Source organism: Somniosus microcephalus, chromosome 16 (genome assembly GCF_052327205.1).
Source record: "Somniosus microcephalus isolate GS21.2 chromosome 16, FLI_Smic_1.0, whole genome shotgun sequence".
NCBI classification, from domain to species: Eukaryota; Metazoa; Chordata; class Chondrichthyes; order Squaliformes; family Somniosidae; genus Somniosus; species Somniosus microcephalus.
The window spans coordinates 1,584,392-1,599,391 of record NC_141002.1 but is presented as its reverse complement, the minus strand read 5'-3'; the positions used below and the strand labels follow the sequence as shown (position 1 = coordinate 1,599,391).

At 51.6% G+C, this 15,000-nt stretch overlaps 1 pseudogene; it reads right to left on the bottom strand.

Annotated features, from left to right (window-relative positions):
* LOC147105938 (uncharacterized) overlaps positions 1-15,000 on the bottom strand; it is a 68,620-nt pseudogene that overhangs the window by 3,031 nt on the left and 50,589 nt on the right.

The following is a 15,000-nucleotide window of genomic DNA, read 5'->3' as shown; positions in this document are numbered from 1 at the left end:
CCCCTTTATCAGTTTTATAGACCCCCCCCCGAATCCGGTCTCATCTTGGTCTTCCCTTTTCAAGAGGAAATGTCACCAGCCTGCTCGATCTTCGATCCGTCCTCCGAAACCCAGATCCTGCAACTGTGAGCTGCGATCTGGCCATACAGTCCCAAATAACGAAGTTGTTCCTTTGCATCCTATTGTGATAAACCCCATCAGATCCCCGTGATTCAGAGTGTCACACATAGAACTACACGCCATTAAATGTCAATTTGCTTCAGTTAGTAGCAATCTTGCACCCTCCATAACCTTGAGCTCATTCAACCCTCTGCTGCCCGTGTCCTAACTCGCACCCAGTCCCGTTCACCCCTCACCCCCTGTGCTCACTGCCCCATGTCCTAACTCACACCCAGTCCCGTTCACCCATCACCCCCTGTGCTCACTGCCCCGTGTCCTAACTCGCACCCAGTCCCGTTCAGCCAGCACCCCGTGCTCACTGCCCCATGTCCTAACTCACACCCAGTCCTGTTCACCCATCACCCCCTGTGCTCACTGCCCCGTGTCCTAACTCACACCCAGTCCCGTTCACCCATCACCCCCTGTGCTCACTGCCCCGTGTCCTAACTCGCACCCAGTCCCGTTCACCCCTCACCCCCTGTGCTCACTGCCCCATGTCCTAACTCACACCCAGTCCCGTTCACCCATCACCCCCTGTGCTCACTGCCCCGTGTCCTAACTCGCACCCAGTCCCGTTCAGCCAGCACCCCGTGCTCACTGCCCCATGTCCTAACTCACACCCAGTCCTGTTCACCCATCACCCCCTGTGCTCACTGCCCCGTGTCCTAACTCACACCCAGTCCCGTTCACCCATCACCCCCTGTGCTCACTGCCCCGTGTCCTAACTCACACCAGTCCCGTTCACCCATCAACCCCTGTGCTCACTGCCCCGTGTCCTAACTCGCACCCAGTCCCGTTCACCCATCACCCCCTGTGCTCACTGCCCCGTGTCCTAACTCGCACCCAGTCCCATTCACCCATCACCCCCTGTGCTCACTGCCCCGTGTCCTAACTCGCACCCAGTCCCGTTCACCCATCGCCCCCTGTGCACACTGCCCCGTGTCCTAACTCGCACCCAGTCCCGTTCGCCCATCACCCCCTGTGCTCACTGCCCCGTGTCCTAACTCACACCAAGTCCCGTTCACCCATCACCCCCTGTGCTCACTGCCCTGTGTCCTAACTCTCACCCAGTCCCGTTCACCCATCACCCCCTGTGCTCACTGCCCCGTGTCTTAACTCGCACCCAGTCCCGTTCACCCATCACCCCCTGTGCTCACTGCCCCGTGTCCTAACTCACACCCAGTCCCGTTCACCCATCACTCCCTGTGCTCACTGCCCCATGTCCTAACTCACACCCAGTCCCATTCACCCATCACCCCCTGTGCTCACTGCCCTGTGTCCTAACTCTCACCCAGTCCCGTTCACCCATCACCCCCTGTGCTCACTGCCCCGTGTCCTAACTCGCACCCAGTCCCATTCACCCATCACCCCCTGTGCTCACTGCCCCGTGTCCTAACTCGCACCCAATCCCGTTCACCCATCACCCCCTGTGCTCACTGCCCCGTGTCCTAACTCGCACCAAGTCCCGTTCACCCATCACCCCCTGTGCTCACTGCCCCGTGTCCTAACTCGCACCCAGTCCCGTTCACCCATCACCCCCTGTGCTCACTGCCCCGTGTCCTAACTCGGACCCAGTCCCATTCACCCATCACCCCCTGTGCTCACTGCCCCGTGTCCTAACTCGCACCAAGTCCCGTTCACCCATCACCCCCTGTGCTCACTGCCCCGTGTCCTAACTCGGACCCAGTCCCATTCACCCATCACCCCCTGTGCTCACTGCCCCGTGTCCTAACTCGCACCAAGTCCCGTTCACCCATCACCCCCTGTGCTCACTGCCCCGTGTCCTAACTCGCACCAAGTCCCGTTCACCCATCACCCCCTGTGCTCACTGCCCCGTGTCCTAACTCGCACCAAGTCCCGTTCACCCATCACTCCCTGTGCTCACTGCCCCGTGTCCTAACTCGCACCAAGTCCCGTTCACCCATCACCCCCTGTGCTCACTGCCCCGTGTCCTAACTCGGACCCAGTCCCATTCACCCATCACCCCCTGTGCTCACTGCCCCGTGTCCTAACTTGCACCAAGTCCCGTTCACCCATCACCCCCTGTGCTCACTGCCCCGTGTCCTAACTCGCACCAAGTCCCGTTCACCCATCACCCCCAGTGCTCACTGCCCCGTGTCCTAACTCGCACCCAGTCCCGTTCACCCATCACCCCCTGTGCTCACTGCCCCGTGTCCTAACTCGGACCCAGTCCCATTCACCCATCACCCCCTGTGCTCACTGCCCCGTGTCCTAACTCGCACCAAGTCCCGTTCACCCATCACCCCCTGTGCTCACTGCTCCGTGTCCTAACTCGCACCCTGTCCCGTTCACCCATCACCCCCTGTGCTCACTGCCCCGTGTCCTAACTCGCACCAAGTCCCGTTCACCCATCACCCCCTGTGCTCACTGCCCCATGTCCTAACTCACACCAAGTCCCGTTCACCCATCACCCCCTGTGCTCACTGCCCCGTGTCCTAACTCACACCCAGTCCCGTTCACCCATCACCCCCTGTGCTCACTGCCCCGTGTCTTAACTCACACCCAGTCCCGTTCACCCATCACCCCCTGTGCTCACTGCCCTGTGTCCTAACTCTCACCCAGTCCCGTTCGCCCATCACCCCCTGTGCTCACTGCCCCGTGTCCTAACTCGCACCCAGTCCCGTTCACCCATCACCCCCTGTGCTCACTGCCCCGTGTCCTAACTCACACCCAGTCCCGTTCACCCATCACTCCCTGTGCTCACTGCCCCGTGTCCTAACTCACACCCAGTCCCGTTCACCCAGCACCCCGTGCTCACTGCCCCGTGTCCTAACTCAAAGCAAGTCCCGTTCACCCAGCACCCCCTGTGCTCACTGCCCCGTGTCCTAACTCACACCCAGTCCCGTTCACCCATCACCCCCTGTGCTCACTGCCCCGTGTCCTAACTCACACCCAGTCCCGTTCACCCAGCACCCCCTGTGCTCGCTGCCCCGTGTCCTAACTCACACCCAGTCCAGTTCACCCATCACCCCCTGTGCTCACTGCCCCGTGTCCTAACTCACATCCAGTCCCGTTCACCCAGCACCCCGTGCTCACTGCCCCGTGTCCTAACTCACACCAAGTCCCGTTCACCCAGCACCCCCTGTGCTCGCTGACCTACATTGGCTCCCAGTCCGGCAACACCTCGATTTTTAAATTCTCATCCTTGTGTTCAAATCCTTGTCCCCTCCCTCTCCCTCTAACCTCCTCCAGCCCTACAACCCCCCGAGGTCGCTACACTCCTCTAATTCTGGCCTCTTGCGTATCCCCGATTTCCCTCGCTCCACCATTGACGGCCGTGCCTTCAGCCGCCTGGGCCATAAGCTCCGGAATTCCCTCCCTAAACTTCTCCGCCTCTCTCTCCTCCTTTAAAACCCTCCTTAAAACCTCCCTCTCTGACCAAGCTTTGGCCATCTGTCCTAATATCTCCTCATGAGGCTCAGTGTCAAATTTTATTTGATAATAAAAAAGACAGAATTTGTATTTCTGTAGGTTATCCCAAAGCGTTACTTTTTTTAATTGTAGTCACTGTTGTAATGTAGGAAACAAGGCATCCTATTTGTGCACAGCCAGCTCCCAGAAACAACAATTAAGAAAATATCGGGTAATCTGTTTTAGCGACGTTGGTTGAGGGAAAAATATTATCCAGGACACCAGGGAGAACTCCCCTGCTCTTCTTCGACTAGATGCTGTGGGATCTTTTACATCCACCTGAGAGCAGATGGGGACTCGGTATAACCTCTCATCTGAAAGACAGTAACCTCCCACAGTGCAGCGCTCCCTCAGTACTGCCCCTCCGACAGTGCAGCACTCCCTCAGTACTGACCCCCCGACAGTGCGGCACTCCCTCAGTACTGACCCTCCGGCAGTGCGGCACCCCCTCAGTACTGACCCCCGACAGTGCGGCGCTCCCTCAGTACTGACCCTCCGACAGTGCGGCACTCCCTCAGTACTGCCCCTCCGACAGTGCAGCGCTCCCTCAGTACTGACCCTCCGACAGTGCAGTGTTCCCTATGTACTGACCCTCCAACAGTGCAGCGCTCCCTCAGTACTGACCCTCCGACAGTGCAGCACTCCCTCAGTACTGACCCTCCAACAGTGCAGCGCTCCCTCAGTACTGACCCTCCGACAGTGCGGCGCTCCCTCAGTACTGACCCTCCGACAGTGCGGCGCACCCTCAGTACTGACCCTCCGACAGTGCGGCGCTCCCTCAGTACTGCCCCTCCGACAGTGCGGCGCTCCCTCAGTACTGCCCCTCCGACAGTGCAGCACTCACCAAGCAAATGTAACGTCCCTATTTAAGAAAGGAGGGAGACAGAAAGCAGGCAACTATCGACCAGTTAGCCTAACATCTGTCATTGGGAAAATGCTGGAGTCCATCATTAAGGAGGTGATAGCAGGATATTTAGAAAATCATAATATAGTCAAGCAGTCAGCATGGTTTTATGAAAGGGAAATCATGTTTGACAAATTTGTTAGAGTTCTTTGAGGATGTAACGAGCAGGGTGGACAAGGTGAACCAGTGGATGTGGTGTATTTGAATTTCCAAAAGGCATTTGATAAGGTGCCACATAAACGGTTACTACACAGGATAAGAGCTCACGGGGTTGGGGGTAATATATTAGTATGGACAGAGGATTGGCTAACGAACAGAAAACAGAGAGTCGGGATAAATGGGTCATTTTCTGGTTGGCAAACAGTAACTAGTGGGGTGCCACAGGGATCAGTGCTGGGGCCTCAACTATTTACAATCTATATTAATGACTTGGATGAAGGGACCGAGTGTAATGTAGCCAAGTTTGCTGATGATACAAAGATAGGTGGGAAAGCAAGTTGTGAGGAGGACACAAAAAGTTTGCAAAGGGATATAGATAAGTTAAGTGAATGGGCAAAAATCTGGCAGATGGAGTATAATGTGGGAAAATGATAGGAAGAACAGAAAAACAAATTATTATTTAAGTGGAGAGATACTACAAAATGCTGAGGTACAGAGGGATCTGGGGGTCCTTGTGCATGAAACACAGAAAGTTAGCATGCAGGTATAGCAAGTAATTAGGAAGGCAAATGGAATGTTGGCCTTTATTGCAAGGAGGATGGAATATAAAAGTAGGGAAGTCCTGCTACAACTGCACAGGGCGTTGGTGAGACCACACCTGGAGTACTGCGTACAGTTTTGGTCTCTTTATTTAAGGAGGGATATACTTGCATTGGAGGCAGTTCAGAGAAGGTTCACGAGGTTGATTCCTGAGATGAAGGGGTTGTCTTATAAGGAAAGGTTGAGCAGGTTGGGCCTATACTCATTGGAGTTTAGAAGAATGAGAGGGGATCTTATCGAAACGTATGGGGCAGAAATTTGGTATCGCCCCATTTCGGGCACTAACGGGAGGCGCTAATCAACCGAAATTTTCCCCCATAAGATTTTGAGGGGGATTGACAGGGTAGATACAGAGAGGATGTTTCCCCTCGTGGGGTATCTAGAACTAAGGGGCATAGTTTCAGAATAAGGGGGCACCCATTTAAGACGGAGAGGAGAAGAAATTTCTTCTCCCAGAGGGTGGTGAATCTGTGGAATTCTCTTCCCCAGAGAGCTGTGGCGGCGGAGTCACTGAATATATTCAAGGCTGAGATCGACAGATTCTTGAACTACAGGGGAGTCAAGGGTTATGGGGATCGGGCAGGAAAGTGGAGTTGAGGTCGATGATCAGCCATGATCTTATTGAATGGCGGAGCAGGCTCGAGGGGCCGAATGGCCGACTCCTGCTCCTGTTTCTTATGTTCTTATGAGACATTAAACCGAGGCCCTGTCTGCTCTCTCAGGTGGATGTAAAAGATCCCACGAGCACTATTTCAAAGAAGAGCAGGGGGAGTTCTCCCTGGTGTCCTGGGGCCAATATTTATCCCTCAATCAACATCACTAAAAACAGATGATCTGGTCATTGTCACATTGCTGTTTGTGGGAGCTTGCTGTGCGCAAATTAACTGCTGCGTTTCCTACATTACAACAGTGATTACACTTCAAAAAAGTACCTCATTGGCTGTAAAGCGCTTTGAGACATCCTGAGGTAGTGAAAGGCGCTATAGAAATGCAAGTCTCTCTTTCTTTTTTGTAAAGGAGGATCCCACCGCCCTTCTGCACCTTGGCTTTGGGTGGGTGTCCCGGCTGTCTCAGCAGGTTAAAATGGTGGTTGGTGGGATTATAACAGGAAGCTAAACAAAGTCAGTTCCAGCATGGAGAAAGGCCCCATGGGTGAGATATTGTCAAGGCTCCTTCATGGTCCCGGTGACAGGTTCAGACTAACCACAGAGGTCGAGAGGGTGGCAGTGAGGCGACAATAACCCACAGTTGACTTTGGCCAACACTCTTCTGCGATGTTGACAGCGCCCCTCTGAGAGAGAGAGAGAGACAGACAGACAGACAATCCACACCGAGTGAGCTTTCATCGTCAGGGGACCGGGGAACCTCGAAATCTTCACATCTCCACACTTGAAGGAGCAGGGGGGGAGAATCACGCCACCACAAGACGGAGCCGAAAAGGTCCTGTCTCAAACTGGGCTCAGCAACAAGATTCCACACAAGGGGACGGCAGAGGAGGGAGAGGTCAACGTAATGTCAATTATCGTCACCGAGAAAAGCCCAGGATAATTCAGAACACAATGACAAATCAACTCAGGGTTATTGGGCAACAGAGCCCAGGCCTACACACCTCCTGTCATCCAATGCAATGCCTGGTGAATGGACGACAATTCTTGCACAAAGGCAGTGTTTATTACAGCGACTTAAAGGAGTTGAACTGTAAATAGGGCGGCGAAGACACTAACCGGAAAAGGACCAGGCGCTTGGTCATTGCTGTTGGAATAGGTTTAATTACTTTACACATTTCAGCTGTGAGTTTTACAGCCAGTGCTTCTCGAATCCCTTAAAGGAGGCGCTTCCTCTCTGGCACCCCCAGGGGAAGGGCCCAGTCCCACAGGACAGCAGGGGAAGGGCCCAGTCCCACAGGGCACCAGGGGAAGGGCCCAGCCCCACAGTGCACCAGGGGAAGGGCCCAGTCCCACAGGGCACCGGGGGAAGGGCCCAGTCCCACAGGGCACCAGGGGAAGGGCCCAGTCCCACAGGGCACCAGGGGAAGGGCCCAGTCCCACAGGGCACCGGGGGAAGGGCCCAGTCCCACAGGGCACCAGGGGAAGGGCCCAGTCCCACAGGGCACCAGGGGAAGGGCCCAGTCCCACAGGGCACCAGGGGAAGGGCCCAGTCCCACAGTGTAGGACACCAGGGGGAAGGGCCCAGTCCCACAGTGCAGGACACCAGGGGGAAGGGCCCAGTCCCACAGGGCACCGGGGGAAGGGCCCAGTCCCACAGGGCACCAGGGGAAGGGCCCAGTCCCACAGGGCACCAGGGGAAGGGCCCAGTCCCACAGGGCACCAGGGGAAGGGCCCAGTCCCACAGTGTAGGACACCAGGGGGAAGGGCCCAGTCCCACAGGGCACCGGGGGAAGGGCCCAGTCCCACAGTGCAGGACACCAGGGGGAAGGGCCCAGTCCCACAGGGCACCAGGGGAAGGGCCCAGTCCCACAGGGCACTAGGGGAAGGGCCCAGTCCCACAGGGCACCAGGGGAAGGGCCCAGTCCCACAGTGCAGGACACCAGGGGGAAGGGCCCAGTCCCACAGGGCACCGGGGGAAGGGCCCAGTCCCACAGTGCACCAGGGGAAGGGCCCAGTCCCACAGGGCACCGGGGGAAGGGCCCAGTCCCACAGGGCACCAGGGGAAGGGCCCAGTCCCACAGGGCACCAGGGGAAGGGCCCAGTCCCACAGGGCCCCAGGGGAAGGGCCCAGTCCCACAGGGCACCAGGGGAAGGGCCCAGTCCCACAGGGCACCAGGGGAAGGGCCCAGTCCCACAGGGCACCAGAGGAAGGGCCCAGTCCCACAAGGCACCAGGGGAAGGGCCCAGTCCCACAGGACACCGGGGGAAGGGCCCAGTCCCACAGTGCACCGGGGGAAGGGGCCAGTCCCACAGTGCACCGGGGGAAGGGGCCAGTCCCACAGGGCCCCAGGGGAAGGGCCCAGTCCCACAGGGCACCAGGGGAAGGGCCCAGTCCCACAGGACACCAGGGGAAGGGCCCAGTCCCACAGGGCACCAGGGGAAGGGCCCAGTCCCACAGGACACCAGGGGAAGGGCCCAGTCCCACAGGGCACCAGGGGAAGGGCCCAGTCCCAGAGGACACCAGGGGAAGGGCCCAGTCCCACAGGGCACCAGGGGAAGGGCCCAGTCCCACAGGGCACCAGGGGAAGGGCCCAGTCTCACAGGGCACCAGGGGAAGGGCCCAGTCCCACAGGGCACCAGGGGAAGGGCCCGGTCCCACAGTGAAGTGTTGTGAAGCTCACAAGTTATTTCCTTATTAGTTATTGAGTCCCGTCTATAGCAGTTGCTTTTCAGTGAGTCTGTCCATGAGACTCAGAATCATTGAGCCAACAATGTTTGTTCTAAATTTGGAAATGTGGATGAAGAGCAGAGACAACCACAGGCCAGAGTTAGAGTGTAAGTGACATTGAGAACTGGTCCTTGGCTGAGACAAAGAGAGAGAGGCTGAGAGAGAGAGAGAGAGAGGGTGAGAGAGAGAGAGAGAGTGAGAGAGAGGGTGAGAGAGAGAGAGAGAGTGAGAGAGAGAGAGAGAGAGAGAGGGTGAGAGAGAGAGAGAAAGACATTGATATAATTGTGTTAGCAGAAACATGGTGCCAAAAGGACGTGCCGACCCACTGTCCTCCAATGTACCATGAAATCATTGTGCCCTCAGTAAAGAACACTAAAACACGCAAGGGCAGAACCTCCGGGGGAATATTGGTGTGGTATAAGGGAGAACTGGACAAACACATCTCACCGGTAAAACAGGGAAAATCACACGTATGGCTAAAACTAGATAAAAATATAGGAATATCAAAAAAAGATGTTTACTTATGTGCGATCTACATACCTCCAATAGAATCGCCATATTTCGAAGAGGAGTTATTTGATACTCTCTGTTAAGTCTGTGAATTATTTAGTTAATTAAGACACAGACTAATGAGTAACAATAAAAACAGGTCTTTACTGGTTGGAGGTAGGGTCTGTACTGAATACAAGATTACTGCACAGTGCTTATATACCGGTGTGTTCACCCCCGGTATTACGTCTACAGCAGCCTGAGAAAGTAGTACATCTCTTAAGGTGGAACAGGCTTAAGCTCTCTTAAGGTGGAACAGGTTACATACACAACACTCCTCCCTTCTTAGCTTTATAGTCATCCCCCCATTTAACATAACGTAATAACATATATACATATATAACTTCATGTTTAACGTAACATATCACAGATTCAGTCTCTGCGGAAAACAGTTCACAGATTCAATCTCTGTGGTGTAGTCGGTTCACGTTACTCATTCAATAGTCCTTTCATGGATTTAACAGCTTGAACTTCCGAACTGATTTGGCTCCGTTCGGAGGGACCACGTGTGTGATCTGGTAGAGGTGATAATGGTTCAGATGGGTCATCTTCTGTTTTTACTTTTCCTTCTGTAATCTTTCTTATTCATGACCGACAATGCCGATCCAGTGTCCAATTCCATTTTTACTTGGACTCCTTCTATCTGAAGAGTAACCCAAATTGTCTGGAGGTCTGCACCCTTACCAACGTTGAGTACCCTTAAGCTAGCCAGTTCAATACTGCTTAAGCCAGCCAGTTCATTACTGCTAGTGTCTGAATCGGACTCCTGTTCGGCCACCTTGTGTACCTTTGCGTATTTCCCTTGCGGTGACTTCTTGTTGCTGGTCTTCTTCCCTGACCTGCATACTCTAGCTATATGTCCAAGCTTACCACATGTTCTGCATTCTTGGTTTTTAAACCGACACTGGTTCTGATCATGCGTTGTCTTTCCACAATGATAACATTTGCCGGAACTCACTCCCAATTTGTGTGCACTGAGCTCCGGTGACCGTAGCTGCATTACTGCCGTGCCTCTCGCTGCGGCTTCGTGTGCTGCTGCCATAGTGACCGCCTTCTCAAGCGTCAGCTCATTCTCCTCGAGCAGTCGCTTTTGTGTATCCTGTTTAAATAAACCACACACAAATTTGTCTCGTAGTGCATCTGTCAGTCCCGTTCCAAACTGGCAATATTTCGCTAATTTACGCAATTCCAGCAAATATTCAGCATTGCTTTCATGCTGTAGCTGCCTTCTGTCATAAAATTTAAATCGTTCCGCTAGCATCAGCGGCGTGGGGTTTAGATGATCTTTCAGGACAGTAACAATCTCATCGAACGTCTTATCCGCCGGTTCATCTGATGATAACAGGTGTTTCAATTGCCCGTATGTCTTCGCACCCATTAAATTTAATAATGTTAGAGCTTTATCTTGGTCACGAATTTTATTGGCCTTACAATAATTTTTTACTCTTTCAACATATATGGCCCAATCTTCGAGGTCACTATCAAAGGTGCTAATATTCCCGTGTTTAGGCATTGTAGATTTGCAATTTCCCAGATTTTATTTTCTTTACTTGTTATCAAAGATGGCAGCTTCCCGCTCTTGCTGTCGTCCTCCGCCCACAAAATGGCGGTTTTCCCGCGCTTGGCGGTCTTCACCCGTCCCCCGACGCCGTCTCCCTTCAGCCCCCGAGTGCGGCCCTTATCTTCGCCGCGATTGCCCGAGTGCGGCCCTTATCAGCGGATGCGATCGATGGCCCGGCTGCGCCTCGCACTTGAAAGCGGCCCGGCCCTTATCAGTGCTTGCGATTGATGGCCCGGCTGCGCCTCGCACTCCAAAGCCCTTATCTCCCGATCGCGATCAATGGCCCGCGCTGTGCACCGCGGCTCTCGCGCCTTCAATTTCTGCAGCCGCTGCCCTTTCAGCCCAAGTGCGGCCCTTATCGGTGGTTGCGATCGATGGCCCGGCTGCGCCCCTCACTTCAAAGCGGCCCGGCCCTTATCTGCCGATCGCTATCGCCCTGTACCTGTCTTCCCCAGCCCTGTCTTCTACTCCGGTTCACAAGCTGATAGAGGCTACAGGGTCCTAATGCCTGTCGCTTCCAGTGGGGTGGTGAGTGGTGAGGTTTGAAACCTCTCTTCAACCGCCGTGGAATAACTGCCGCAGGGTAAGAACCTGACTCGTCGCCAGTGTTAAGTCTGTGAATTATTTAGTTAATTAAGACACAGACTAATGAGTAACAATAAAAACAGGTCTTTACTGGTTGGAGGTAGGGTCTATACTGAATACAAGATTACTGCACAGTGCTTATATACCGGTGTGTTCACCCCCGGTATTACGTCTACAGCAGCCTGAGAAAGCAGTACATCTCTTAAGGTGGAAAAGGCTTAAGCTCTCTTAAGGTGGAACAGGTTACATACACAAAACTCTCCACATGGAAATCAGCCATTTCCAGGCCCAAGGAAAGGTGATAATATGTGGGGACCCAAATGCAAGGACCGGTTGTGAACCTGACTTCATAGACCCACAGGGAAACAACCATGTGTTTGGCCAGACCCCTTTAGATGTCACACCAGCCATCGCAAATCGGAACAACCTTGATCGTGAAATAAATAAAAGCGGTAGGGAGGTAGTGCAACTCTGCCGAGCCTTAGGCCTGTACATAGTTAACGGTAGGTTCAGAGGGGACTCCCTAGGGAGACTCACATACTCCTCAACTCTTGGGTCTAGTGTGGTGGACTATACAATCACTGACCTGGACCCCTGCGATATCAACTCATTCACTGTCAGGCAGCAATCCCCCCTCTCAGACCATAACCAAATAAATATGTACCTTAAACTATCTGCCCAAAATACAGACACAAAAAAGGAACCCAGTAAGCTCCATAAAATAAACCAGACATACAGATGGGCCCCAGACAGTGGAGAAAAATTCATCACAGCACTAAATTCACCTGATCTCACAAGTAAAATATCAAAATTTAAAGAAAACCCATACGAGATCACCAGAGATGGTGTAAACATGGCCATAGAGGATATAAATATGATCTTCCATGAGGCAGCTGTAAAAGCCGACCTTGTGAAACAGAAGAGGAAGCGTCACAAAAGACAAAATAAAAATAAGAAATGGTTTGACCACGAATGCAAAAATGCCAGAAAAGACCTGAGAAAAATGTCAAACCAAAAGCATCGCCATCCAAACAATCCGGACCTACGTACTAGATACAATGAAACCCTCAAAAGATATAAACACACCATTAGGAACAAAACACAAAACTATACCCACAAAATACTCGAAGAAATTGAAAACTCCACCAATCCAAAACAATTCTGGGAAATGTGGAATAACCTGAGTACAACACAATTGCAAGCATTACCAATCCAAGATGGCGACATCTGGAGAACACATTTTGAAAACCTCTACAAAGACATCCCAATAAACGAAACAAACCCAAGTCAACATCAGGTCACAGAAAAACTCCACACATTAGAAGCAACAATTAAAGACAACCAAAACCCTCTAGACTCCCCAATCACATGGAAAGAACTGGCCACAAAAACAAAATCTCTCCACCTAAAGAAAGCCTGTGGCCCAGACAACATCAAAAATGAAATGCTCAAGTTCAGCAATATGGAGATGCAGGGTGCGGTACTCAAATTATTCAACATCATATTACGTTCAGGCTGTTTTCCCGATATCTGGTGCCAAGGACTAATCTCCCCCATATATAAAAGTGGAAACAAATCAGACCCAAATAACTACCGCGGCATCTGTGTCAACAGTTGTCTAGGGAAGTTATTCTGCAGTATTCTAAATAGTAGATTACTTGATTTTCTTAACAAACATAATATCCTCAGAAAAAACCAAATAGGCTTTCTTCCAAAACACCGCACCGCCGACCATATCTATACCCTTCACACCCTCATTGAAAAACATATACACCAAACAAAAAATGGGAAAATATTCGCCTGCTTCATCGACTTCAAGAAAGCCTTTGACTCTATATGGCACGAAGGGCTCTATTATAAACTTCTTCAGTGTGGAATAGGGGGCAAAGTCTATGACCTTATTAAATCAATGTATCTGAAAAACAAATGCGGGTTCAAAATTGGAGACAAACGCACCGATTTCTTCACCCAGAGAAGAGGCGTCCGGCAGGGCTGCAATTTGAGCCCGACCCTGTTCAACATATACATAAATGAATTAGCAGACATGCTGGAGCAAAGCGAGTCACCAGGTCTCCGTCTCCTGGATGGAGAAGTGAAATCCCTGTTCTATGCGGACGACCTGGTTCTGCTGTCTCCCACAGAACAGGGATTACAGCAACAACTAGACCTACTCGACAAATACTGCCAAAATTGGGCTCTAACAGTAAATCTAAAAAAAACCAACATCATGATTTTTCAAAAAAGGCCCAGATGTCAGGAAAACAAATACCAGTTTACCCTCAGTGATACCACTATAGGACACACTATGAGCTACACCTACCTTGGTCTAACTATTACAGCATCAGGGAGCTTCAACATAGCAGTGAATGCACTAAAAGAAAAAGCCCGAAGAGCCCTATATGCAATAAAAAGAAAATTCTACAACATCCAAATCCCAATCAAAATCTGGCTCAAAATATTTGACAGCATAATCCTGCCCATTGCACTGTACGGTAGTGAAGTATGGGGCCCGCTAAATCACCAAAGCTACACTAAATGGGAAAAACACACAATAGAAGCCCTACATGCAGAATTCTGCCGAAGCATCCTTCGCATCCAAAGAAAAACGCCAACAAATGCATGCAGAGCCGAACTAGGCAGATACCCACTGATAATAAACATCCAAAAACGAGCATTAAACTTCCTAAATCACCTCAAATCTAGCTCCCCAGGCACCCTTCATTTCAAAGCATTTCAGACCCAAGAGCTAAACCCAGAAAAGAGTCCCCTGAGTCAGCTGCTACTGAAACTAAGTACTCAGCCGGACCCTGACCAGCCCCAGACCAACACAGCCGTCCAAACACCAATCCGAGTGAACCAAATCATTAAACAATGCAAAGAAACCTACCTGGAACATTGGAACAAAATAACCGAAAGCCAAAGCAGATTAGAATGTTACCGGGCCCTAAAAAGAGAATATAAACTGGCAGACTACCTCACGACCATCAGAGACACAAAACAGAGACAGACCCTCACCAGGTACAGACTAAGCGACCACCAACTGGCAATTGAAAAAGGAAGATACAAGAAATCCTGGCAGCCAAGAGAGAATAGAATATGTGATCAATGTCTGGCCGGCGAGGTTGAGACAGAGATGCACTTCCTCCTAAAATGCGAAAAATTCAACAAAACAAGAAACATATATTTTGACAAGCTCAGCCAAACAACCCCAGATTTCAAAGAATTGGATGACCTGTCAAAATTAAGATTAGCCCTGGGAGAAGGAGACAGACCATACCTTGGTGCCCAATATGTAACAACATGTCACAACCTGAGGAACAGTGAGGGACTAACGAGCACACCCATAGCATATATAAACATTAAGAATGTTTAAATCAATACCGAATGTACCCAACGACTGTTTAAAAATTAATACTGAATGTACCCAACGAGGGTCAACGACTGTTTAAATTAATATTGTCTGTACCCAACGAAGGTCAAAATTGTTTGACACCTACAGAATGTTGGAAAACTGTACTTTTTGTTATGTAAGCTTTGGCAATATGGTTCCCTGTAAACTTTCATGCCAATAAAGCATTTGAATTGAATTGAATTGAATTGAGAGAGTGAGAGAGAGAGAGTGAGAGAGTGGGTGAGAGAGAGAGAGAGTGAGAGAGAGAGAGAGTGAGAGAGTGGGTGAGAGAGAGAGAGTGTGAGAGAGAGAGAGAGTGAGAGA